This window comes from Solanum stenotomum, chromosome 8, assembly GCF_019186545.1.
Source record: "Solanum stenotomum isolate F172 chromosome 8, ASM1918654v1, whole genome shotgun sequence".
Taxonomy (NCBI): domain Eukaryota; kingdom Viridiplantae; phylum Streptophyta; class Magnoliopsida; order Solanales; family Solanaceae; genus Solanum; species Solanum stenotomum.
In genome coordinates this window covers 35,781,783-35,789,771 of record NC_064289.1, presented here as the reverse complement: position 1 = coordinate 35,789,771, position 7,989 = coordinate 35,781,783, and positions in this window count along the sequence as shown.

The window sequence follows — 7,989 nt, the reverse complement described above, 5'->3', positions numbered from 1 at the left end:
CGGCGGATCGCCGAGTGATTCCGCGAAGCCAAGACAGATCTCCCAAAGTTACAGACCTTGAGGATGCTGAATGCCAAGGCCGAAAAGGGATGGAAGAGATCAAAGGGCGGCAAGCTGAGTGGTTTAGCGAGCCTGACTTACTTCGTTGAATGAGCTTCCGTAGCTTATTTACGATGACTATAAATATGTTTTTGAACATTTATTTTAGTATCAATTACTCTTTAGAACAATCTATTCTTAAGTTTTGAGCATCTTGAGACAGTTTTCTCTAGTTTTCCTTAGCTTTGAAGGATTAAAGAAATTCACTTTTGAGAAATTGGAAGTGGGTCTTGGAGGTTCATCAAATTGGAGCATTGTAAGGATGAAATCACTTTTACCCAGTCGATGGATAATAATTTGGTAACGGTTTTTACCTTTTTATCATGTCTAGCTAAACCCCCAATTCTAAAGGTGTGATTATGGGCTGATTTAGCTTATGGGTATTGTAATTGTTAGTTTGAATGTTATTTAAAAGCAAGTTCAATCATTAATTGTGGTTTACCTTAGGAATTGTAGTTGCAAATGCAGTTCTATGTTTGTATTCTTGGCTTGCTCGAGAGAGAGAGAGGTTTTAGAACTAAGGTTTTTGATTGATGGTTTGTGGTTATTGGGTTGACCTAGGTTCAGCTCGAGAGAGTGAATCCTAAACCCAATCCCACACATTCAGCTCAAGAGAGTGAATCGATTAAGGTGTGGGCTGCTTTTATTTTGCATGCTTGTTGATGTTCGAGAGAAATCACTTAATTTGGGGTAAATTGTTTTAGAGAAAATTTGGCTCCTCTATAGCCTAGCCTACTCACTAATATCTAGTTATTTACTAATAGTTGCCATTACCTATATGTCTATACTAGCCTATAATCGATCACATCCCAAGAACCTGTCTCATTATTGTTATTTTGTATTGTTTGTGACAGTTTGTAGTTGATAATCAAAACCAAAACCCCCATTTGACATTCGTGTCACCCCTTAATTTGAATGATGTCTTTATTCGATAATTTCTTTTCCTATGACTAATTTGACCATGTTCATACTTCCCAATTTATTCAAAAACACGTACCGCTCCTTGTGGGATTCGACCCCAACTCATTTAGTTAGGTTTTATACAGATTTATGATCGTTGAACACCTAGAATTAGAGTAGGTGTGATTGAAACGTTAAATCAAAAGGCTTCATAGACAGTTAGATAGTGTTAGTTCATAAGTCTTTCCATTTTCATTCAGTTATGTTGAGACTTGAGTTTCCACTTTGGCTAGTTGAATGCTCGGGGCGTGACAATACAGGTGCCACTAAGATGTACCGTGATTTAGGGGAAGTCTTTTGGTGGAACGGCATGAAGAGGGACATAGCAGACTTTGTGGTTAAGTGTCCTAACTATCAACAAGTTAAGGTAGAACATTAGAAACCAAGAGGTATGACTCAAGAGATTCACATTCCTACATGGAAGTGGGAAGTGATAAACATGGACTTCATTACAGGTTTACCTCGTACTAGCAAACAGCATGACTCCATTTGGGTAATAGTAGACAGAGTTACTAAGTCCGCTCACTTCTTGGCTATCAAGACTACAGATTCAGTGGAGGACTACGCCAAACTCTTCATCAATGATAGTGGACAGGTTACATAGGTGTTCCCTTGTCTAACATCTCACATAGAGTCCTCAGTTTACCTCTCATTTCTGGAAATAATTTTAGAAAGGTCTTGGTACTCACGTAAATATCAGTACAATATTTCATCCACAGACGGATGGTCAGGGAAAGCGTACCATTCAAACATAACAGGACATGTTGAGAGCTTGTGTGATCGATTTTAAAGGTAGTTGGGTTGATCACCTACCACTCATAGAGCTTGCCTATAATAATAGCCTCCATTCCAGTATTCAGATGGCCTCTTATGAGACACTATATAGGTGTAGATACAGGTCCCCGATTGGTTGGTTTGAAGTAGGTGAAGTATCCTTGATTGGGCCAAATTCGGTTCATGAGGCTATGGAGAAAGTTCAGCTCATCAGAGATAGACTAAAGACAGCTCAGAGTCATCAGAAATCCAATGTAGATGTGAGGACAAGGGACTTAGAGTTCGAAATTGATGATTGGGTATTCCTAAAGGTGTCACCTATGAAGGGAGTGATTAGATTTTGCAAGAAAGGGAAGCTAGATGTAGGTCCTTACAAAATTCTTAAAAGGGTTGGTAATGTGCTTTATGAGTTAGAGTTTCCAGTAGAACTAGCAGCGGTTCATCCAGTATTTCATATATCCTTGTTGAAGAAGTGTGTGGGTGATTCGGCATCAATAGTACCATTAGAGACTGTGGTTGTGAAGGATAGTCTCACTTATGAAGAGGTGATAGTTAAAATTCTTGACTGTCAAGTTCGTAGGTTGAGAAATAAGGAAGTCGCTTTAGTGAAGGTTTTATGGAGGAGTCTGCCCGTAGAGGGAACTACTTGGGAAGCAGAAGCAGCCATGATGGCCAAGTATCCTCACCTCTTTCCTTCCGATTCCGTTTCAGCTTAAGGTAATAGTTCTTCTCCGTCTCTCAGTTTACTCTTGTAATTCATCCTCAGTATCTTGTTCCCTAAATTATTCTTGCATATATGCATGTTCTTGGAACTCAGTTCAGTTAGATATCAATTTCTAGTACTTAGTGGTAGGGATTAAAGCTCATTCCCTCCATATTCAGCTTGTTTAGACTTCATTTGAGGACGAATGTTCCCAAGGGGGAGACAATCTAACACCTCTAATCTCAAGATGAAGAAAATCCTAGTTTACAGAAAACTGGTGCCAGTACCAACGGAACCACCCACGGACCACAGGTAGAACCACGACCGTAAGTGGGGTTCCGTCGTTAAGGTCCAAATTTTGATGGTCTCTGATCCCACCCACGATCGACCAGTAGGTCTTTGGTGAAACCTACGGACCGTAGGTCTGTGGTTGGACCTACGGACCGTAGGTGTGGGTCACCAGCTATTTAGATCCAAGGAAATAGAAATGATCACTTTTTTCATTCAGGCACAAGAACTAGAATATTATGAATGAATGCTCACAATGGGTGAAAAATATTTTACTGAAGTGATCAAAGCAGAGACATGATAGAAGATGGCATGAAGAGTGAAAGAATTAAGAGTCTAGAATCTTTACAATCTACCAGTAAGGCCCTCCAAACTGGTGCACTTCGATGTGGAAAGAAAAAAAAGAAAGAACTTACTACGGTAATGGATCTGGGAGGTACTTCATATCCCATCAACATCGTGCTCCCCATTGACACTACCTCCAATATCCCCACGTTCATACTATCAAGCTCCATCATCTTAGAAACCTCATCCATCACAATTTTCATACCCTGTCTACCACACACAACCAACATATCAAGCTCCACGACTACCAACATATCAAGCCGCACCACCAAACTTTTATTATCAAAACAATCCATCTACACCACGTCCAAGTAGACCTTCCCGCAATTTTACACCATTGGGGGAGCCACTGAGTGTGGTGTTTGAAAGGTTGCAATCATTAGGCTTATTGTATCCCATGGAAGGTAGAATTCCATATCCATTGCTAAGAAGTTTTGATCCCTCTAAAACATGCACATACCATTCAAGGGTTAAAGGACATTCCACTAATCATTGTTATGTGTTGAAACATAAGGTTGAAATCTCATTGAGATGAAACAAATCATAGTCAAGCAACCGATACCAAATGTGAACAACAACCCACTCCCAAACCATAATGGTGCCTCAATGAATATGATTGGAGTACATGAGGGTGACTGTGATTTAACCAAGTTTATAGTGCCTGTGGAGAGCGTAGAATAGTATACTCTTGTGGTTGTTTCTTCTCCTGGTATAATGGTAAGAGTTATTGCACCTATTGAGATATTAGGAGCATCAAGTCAGTTGCATGTGTATGATACTAAGGCCGTACCGTGGAATTATCAACAAGCTGTGATGGAATGTCGAGGAAAGGGAACGGTCCCTGACAAGACAAAGACTTCAGGAATGGCAAGGTCTGGGAGGTGACGCCGGAGGAACTCGCTAGACTAAGGCAAAGCAAAGAGACCAATGTGCCTCCCAAAAGAGTTGTGACAGAAGCTAAGGTAGAGGATTTTTTAAAAAAAATTAAGGCAAGTGAATACTCAGTTGTGGATCGGTTGAAGAAGACTAATGCCCAGATTCCAATTCTCTCTTTTTCGTGGAGTTTATATGTACATAGAAATGCACTACTACAGATTTTGAGTGGAGCATATATTCCAAGTGATACAACGAGTGGGGTGTTGGCTGGAATGAAAGAGCGCATGATTGACAGTCATCGAATCAGCTTTGATAATGAAGAACTACCACTAGAAGGATGTGCTCACAACAAAGCACTACATATAATTGTTAAATGTCGCAACATGTTTGTATCTAATGTGTTGATTGATGAAGGCTCCAAACTTAACATTTGTCCATTTTCAACTCTAAAAGAGCTAAGATATGATACCAGTGAGCTCAAGACAAGTGATATAAATATTCGAGCTTTTGACGGGGCCCAGAGAAGTCTAATTGGAGAAATAGAGTTGAATGTATTGATTGGGTCAGTCGAGTTTGTCATGGATTTTGAAGTACTTGATATATCTACGACATACAACATGTTGTTAGGACGATTGTAGATCCATCTTGCTGGAGTTGTGCCATTTACTTTACATCAGACTGTCAAATTTGAATGGGATCAACAGCTTATATGTATACATGGAGAATGTGACATATATATATCAAGATTAATATATTTCATTCATTGAGGCAACATGAGGGTTTGATGGAGCAACATACCATGCATGGGAAATTGTTGGTGCTACCAGCGTGTGTGAAGAGAGTCAAGTCGAGGAATCAAAATTATCATGTGCCGAATCATGGTTTGGAAAGAGATGCTGAGATATGGGTACCAACCCGGACTTGGGCTAGGGAAGACATTGAATGGAGGGGTCGAGCATGTGGCCCTATCTAAAAATCACTTTACATTTGGTTTTGGATATGAACCAACTGAGGAGGGAGTTAAGGAGGCACGTGAAAAAAAAAAGGAAAAGGGATTTTCTTGCCAATACCCATTCCTACCATTGATCAAAAGTTTTTCAAAACTTGTCATCGCCAAAACTTTAGACTTGTCCGCTGAGATTGCTTATGATGATATTGTCAATGGGATTAAGAGTTTGGTCTTGGAAGATAAAGATGATCATCTTGTGGTAATTGAATATATTGCTTAAACACCGACTGTGTGGATTTTTGAATCTGGATCTGAGTTGAAGTATTGGATTTTCATCTCAGCCCCGATTTGCTGGGAAACTAAGTAATTCTTTTTTTTGTTAATGGTTGGAGGCATGAGCTAGAACCTTTTTTTGTAATGTTCGCCTCTATATTTTGTTACAATCTTTATATTAATATTTTTTTCTAGTAAAGAACTACGATTGACCTGACTTTTTTTGGATACATAGGCAACCCACATCGGGTTCGGTCCCTTTATATTAAAATCTAACAAAGTCCTTATTTTGTATGCATGAACTACGTGCGGCCTGATTACCTTTTGGATACATAGGCAACCCATATCGGATTCATTCCCTTTATTTTAAAAATTATAAAAGCTCTCATATTATATTTTTATGAACTACGTTTGGTTTGATTCCTATTGGATATGTAGTCAATCCGAGAAGGATTCCGCGTCTTTGATTTGTCTAATCATGTTCTTTTCCATTTTTTTCAAATTTAAGTATCCTAGTATCAAAGATTGGGGCAGAATTTGTTTTTTTAAAATTGCTTAAATTACTCTTATAAAGCTTTTATCATTATATCTTATCTTCTAATGTTTAGAACCAAGGGCCTCGAAACTGGGGTAAATTCTCTTGAGTCGACTTTATTTTTTCTTTAGTCTTTAAAGCTTTCTCTTTTTTTGTATTAATCAGCTATCCTCAGTACTTGAAACTGGGGAAAATTTCCTAGAAGGAACATTGATATTTTCGGCATTTCATAATTTCAAATTGAGTTCAACCATAATTTCAAATTAGAGTATTCAGAATCATTTGATTCTTTAAAACCATTAAAACATATGTTTGAGGTCGTCTAGATCTTTCAAGTATAGATTTTTTATATTACTTACTACTGAAACTCCTTGGCTAATAATAAGTATTCAGTGGGATATCAAAGTATTTGGACGCATGAAGACAAGAATCCGCTCAAGGAACAAGTTCTCCAAAAGCACAAGTCAGCCCGTTTTCTTTTAAGCTCATAATTTTTCTTTGATGAGTTAAGTTCAAATTGATATGCACATTGTGGATGTGATGGGGCATTTAACTTCTCCTTTAAGGAAAATAATGACATATATTTGGCATATATTCAAATTATAATGCTGGACATTGATTCTCGAGCATGGATTATGAGTTTCAATTTCATTAATCTTATAAGCATTTTATACATACTCATTTTATTCAAATTCTCTAACAAATTATCTTAGTATGTAGTATCCATGAAATGACAGGATATTCGTGGATGTGATCGTGGATTCATCTCAAACTCTTTTAAGGTTGTGAGTATAATTTCTCTCAGATTCAATTATTTTTGAATTTTTACCGCTAACGCTTCTCTTTAGGTTATGGCATTTTCTAACGGATCATGGACATAAATCTAATCTTCTTCAAATCTAATACGAATGTGGACACATAACATGAACTTAGCCCTCCTTATAAGAGGGCGTGGGATGAAATTGTATTTCTTCATCATTTTTTTTGTGGATGTAGACATTGACTTGAAAAACAATATATCAACATGGACGTAAATTTGCGAGCACGTACGTGTCTCTTGGAGTTAGAATTAATTGGAAGTGGATATGAATTTATACTTTTACATCAAAGATTTTGTGGATATAATTGTGGATGTGGATTTGTACCTTTTCACGATGGATCTTATTTATGTGGATTTACTTCTACATTGTGAATTTTACGGACGTGGATTTGAATTTGTTATTTTCCTTTAGAGTTTGTGAAGGTGGACATGGGTTAAAATTTTGCACGGTGAATCTCATGATGTGGATGCGGATTTATTTCTTCAGAGATGTGGGTATACTCTTTAGCGCTAAGAGCTTGTGGAAGTGGATATATATTTTTACTGTGAACTAGGTGGATGTGAAAGTGGACGTGGATTTACTTTTGGTTATGTAAATTCGTGGACGTGGATTTATCTTTTTACAAATTGTGGACGTGGATGTGGATTTGTATTTTTAGAGTCCGTGAATGCGGATGTGGATTTATCCTTTTACGGTTTGTGGATGTGGATGTGGATTTATATTTTTAGAATTTATGGACATGGATGTGGATTTATCTTTTGAAATCTTATGAACATGGATGTGGGCGTGGATGTAGATTTATATTTTTACAATTTGTGGACGTGGATGTGGATTTATATTTTTTGAAATTTGAGGATGTGGATGTGAATTTATCTTTTTACAATCTATGGATGTGGATTTATCTCTTCAGAATTTGTGGGCGTGATGAGGATTCATATTTTTGCACCATGAACTTTATGGACGTGAATGTGGATTTATATATTTATATCATGGATTTTTGTGGGCATTATTGTGCTTCTAAATGGATGTTGATATGGATTTTAGCCTTCATTCAAGTAGACATAAACGTGGATTTAGTTTTTTCTTCAAGTCATCTCCAATTTGGAGATTCAATTCGTCTTTAAACTGTAATGTCGATTCTAAATTCTTCAATAAGCACGACTTACAAGTGTAAATTTCATCTATTTCATTAACAATTGTTTTTAGCTTGTGGCTATTCGAAAAATGTCAAGATCAAAGTTGGAATCGCTCTTCAACTCGTGGATCGTAATCTAAGTAGTGAACTAGGGCAATTATTGAAGTTTGAGTAAAGCTCGTCAGCAAGAGGTTGAAGATCTACTCCCAAACTACATCTCTACTAATGTGT